Source organism: Zingiber officinale, chromosome 3A, assembly GCF_018446385.1.
Source record: "Zingiber officinale cultivar Zhangliang chromosome 3A, Zo_v1.1, whole genome shotgun sequence".
NCBI classification, from domain to species: Eukaryota; Viridiplantae; Streptophyta; class Magnoliopsida; order Zingiberales; family Zingiberaceae; genus Zingiber; species Zingiber officinale.
In genome coordinates, this window is record NC_055990.1 from 131,905,740 (window position 1) to 131,910,042 (window position 4,303).

General features: G+C 40.9%; 1 long non-coding RNA gene across 1 annotated transcript; it reads left to right on the top strand.

Annotated features, from left to right (window-relative positions):
* The first annotated feature begins 623 nt into the window (after positions 1-623).
* On the top strand, positions 624-1,598 carry LOC122054041. The gene is made up of 4 exons (XR_006132531.1): positions 624-1,010; positions 1,102-1,208; positions 1,295-1,360; positions 1,555-1,598. It is a non-coding gene; the product is annotated as an uncharacterized LOC122054041 (long non-coding RNA).
* Positions 1,599-4,303: the final 2,705 nt, after the last annotated feature.

Here is a 4,303-nt window from a genome sequence, read left to right on the forward strand (position 1 = left end):
GCTAAATCTAGATACAAAAGTTGAGTTCATTATCAGTAATGTAGAAAAGATTTGTTGAATCTGAAATGCACATTCTATGTACAGAATTTCAAGAGCTACCTTGACTCAAAACACTAGGAGACATATGATGTAAAATACCGGAAAAAAATGACGATTATTAATAAATGAATTTTCCGGAATTTTTGGACATTTTTCGGGAATATTTCGGATCTCGTACGGACGAGTTAACGGGATAAAAATGGGGTCTGGAAAAGCCTGTTTGGACGACCCATTTAAGCGAGGAATTGTTTCTTTTATAAAAATTCTAATTCCTTTTTCTTTTTCATTTATTTTCTTCCCCCCCGTGTTCCTTCTCTCCCAAGCCTCACTCCCGAACCCGACGCCGAGAAAAAAAAAGCCCTAACCGCCGGCGCCGGCGGTTTCTTCCCCCTGTGTCCTCTGCCCTAGCCACCTCACGCCGCCACCATAGCCGACAGTCGGCCGCCACTGAGCCCTGCCGAAGCCGCTGCACTCACTGGACTTGAGCAGCGCTGTCGCCTCTGCCTAGCATCGCCGTCGCCGTGCCCTAGGTGCCGAGCGCCACTGACCACCGTAGCACCGCCGCACCTTTTACTCTAGCGCCGGCCTTCTGCCCGCGATGCTGACCCCCTCTGCCGCCGGTGACGAGCCACCTCTCCGACTTCCCTGTGCACCGGCCGAAGTTTCCCTTCCTTGTGTCTCTGATCTAGAGTGATTGCGGCCTTGTTTCTGCCCTATGCGACGCCGCCTCTGTACACTATGCCTAGGTCGCCGGAAATCAAGAGCTTAAGAAGGTGACAGGGGGTAGTTGTAACCCGGCCAGTGGGACTGAAGGTGAGGGCTTAGGGTTTGTTTTTGTTTTTAATTCTGTGCTTTGATTCTTATCCTGCCGTGAGCAGCACTTGGGTGTGGGATGGCTAATTTAGTGTATAGGGTTTGGTGGACAGCGGCTTCACCAACTTCTGATTCTCGCTGTCATCATCGAAGAAGAGGTAATGGGAACAAATTATTACTGGACTTTAATTGTTAATAGAGTGTCTTGTGATTTCTTGATCATTTCTTCTTGATCCGATTGGTGGACAGCAACTTGATCAGGGCAGTAGGTTGTTACGTCTGGCCAGTAGGTTTGATTTGGGGCTGTTGGAACTTGTCGTGGCAATCTTGCTTTGGTTGAGGGCATCAAGGAAGAGGTAAGGTCAGTAGGTTATGTTTTGAATTGAGTTATTTTGTTGATTAGTGAGTTTCCTTCTTGATTGTTTTGCAAGTGGATTTCCAGCCACTCACCTTGTTCCAGCAGCAAACACATTCCTTGATTATGGATTAATCACGGCCGTGAATTGAGGTAAGGTTTAGAGTTTTGATTTTCATGGTAGATTATTGCTAGTTGTGTTAGCAATAATTAATAACTTAAGTTTATAAGTTATATAATAGTGTAATCAGGATTAATGAAACTAACCCTAAATGATCAGTGGATTAGAAATTAGTTTAGCTATTTGTTTAAAAATTAAATTAGCTAAACTGTGCGAATTGATTCAGGACTTTGACGCGAGACGAGTATCTCGGAGTCAGCTTGGACCTTTCTATTTTATCGGAGGCGGGTACTTTTGACTTATGTCATTTGATATGCTTAGTAATTAAATTAACATGTTGCATTAATTGTGTTTCTTATCTGTTTCGGTTCATCACTACCCAGATCTTACATGCTTGATTGATTGATTGGTTTTGCATCTCAGGTATATTTTTACCTGTTTATACATGCTTATAGGGGTAGTGATATACCATGCTTGACCATGTTCAGGACCTAGGTTTTATACCTTCTGTATACCTTTGGATTGTTTTGGATTCGTTGACCTATGATGCATTTTTATATATGTATGGATTAGGTCAGGATGTTTATATGGTTATTGCCATGCATCATTTGCATGATTGCATGCTGTGCGATAGTCCGCTCCATTATTGTTGAGCACATCGCCAGTTACATGGATCTGCACACACCACCACTCATGGGTTAGTGGTCGATTCAGGCTGAGTGTGTTGCAGCAGGGACTCTGTTAGGCACCGTTGGTCCGCTCATGGGTAGTGTGACACAACGTGTTATCCGGCAGGGATTCCTCCCCGTCACCGGGAGTTGAGAGCATTGCGATCCCCCATTTATGATTTGGGGTAGGAGGATAGGTGTACTCCGACAGCATCCCGTCCACTCGGTCACTCATCAGGAGTAGTGATGACAGAGTGCACGGTTGTCACAGCCCTACCCACTCGGCCTCACTATTGTGTGAGATGATCGACTGGCGTCAGGGGTGACCAGGACGCATCATTGGCATCATATGCATGATGCATTTATTGCTTGTGTTTGTGGTTGCTGCATTTATATGCTGCATATTGTTTGGATGCCTATGTTTGACATGCATACAGGATTCCTATACCACTCGGACTGTTTGACCTTATACTCAGGACCTGGTTAGTACAGCATTCTCCTGTTTACTTCAGATGCATATTTATATCTTTCTTATATCAGGAGACTGTACGCATGATTAGTGTTAGGTGTTATTTCTTACTTTGCATATCAATTGTACCTGCTGAGTGTTGGACTCACCCCGCCTCCATTGTTGATATTTTCAGGTTGATGCTGTCAGGAGAGAGTTCCAGTTGCTGGTCCCTGCAGACCTCGAGGATAGGATTTGGTTTCCGTTTTGGTTTCTTTTCTGTTCTAGACTATTTAAAACTTGTTATGTTTTAGATTTATTCCACCTATGGACGTTGTATGGATTTTATGATGTCGATGAAATTGGATTTTGGTTTTATTCTACTACATGCCTGCCTGGACGGCAGAAGAGGTAAGTTTGTCGGATTTGAGCTTTACGAGTGTAGTGGAGTAGGGTGGATTTCGAGTCAGAGTATTATTACTGCGTGGTTGTGTCAGCCAGAGGCTGAATATATATATAAACTGCGTGGTGATTAGTTTTATTTATTGTTATGATTCCAGCCGCCTGTGGCTGAGTATTTAGTGCTTGTAGAAATTTTTGATTGTCCGCCGTACAGGGGAGATACTGCCGAAATTTTCTCGGACAGGGACTCCTCTGGGGGCGTGACATATGATGTAGAAACACGTTGAAAAGCTAAGAAGTTGCTAGAAGTACTTGATAAACATTTGAATCAATAGAAGTAAAGCTGAAAACATGAAGTATGAAGCAGAATTTGGTGAAGCTGTGAAAAGAATGTATCAATCTTAGTTTTATTACTATTTTTTAATGGAATTGTTGTTCACGCTGAAATCTAATTTTTAGCAGCAACTCACTGGATTAGTAGCAATTTCATGTGAAGTTCTTGTAGATCACTAAAGTTTCTCGAATGTTGCAACTAGATGCAATGTTGGTACAAAGCATCAACAAAGGATTTTTCTTTTGTCTACAGGAATGAAGGCAAGGGAAGTACTACTCCATTCAATAGGTGAAGTACTACTCCATTCAAGAATAACTCTGGAGCATAATGTGAGATTTGAAATGAAAAAGAAAAAATGGAGACAAGGGAAGTAATCTAAAACTGAAAAGAAGGAAATGCTGAAATATGCAGTTTGTTGAAATCTGAAAATTCATAGGCAGAAATTTAAAAACAAAAGCCAAATATTACCCTGTGCATTGAATCAGACTCCTTCAATGGATACAAGTGTTGAGTGCTTTTGAATGGAAGGTATTATAAGTTACAAATCAGAATGCAAAGAAGAAGACAAATGCTGAAAGTGAATTCTATGAGGAATTTTACAGAATTGCAGAAATGGGCATAATGATCTTTTTGATTAGAAGGAATTGAAGGGAAAACTAACTATGATTGGAGGATAAATAAGATAGTATTTTGAAGGTTCAAGTTCAATGTTTGGCTGAAAATTCAAAGAAGATCAAAAAAGAAAGAAATTTCAGAATTTCTGCAAATGAAGCATTTCTGTGCCATTTTGGAATAGGAGTTATAACAAGTTAGAGTTACTAAAACCTAGAAATCTATGGAGAATGAATTGATAGGGATCTTAAGAGGATAAGTGAAAAGGAATTGAAATTTTTGGTGGCTAAATGATGACTAGTTGGAACAAAATCAGGAAGCTGTACAGAAATTTTGGAAACCTGCAAGTTCCGTGCTACATGGTGTTTTGAGCCATTGGATCACTAAAAAAATTATAATCCAGCTATTGTTCATGCATTGTTAAATGATGATTTTGCTTCTCCATAGTTTACAAGATTTTTTTTAGATTGAGAATTGGATACAAAACATAAACACAAAGCAGGGAATTGAA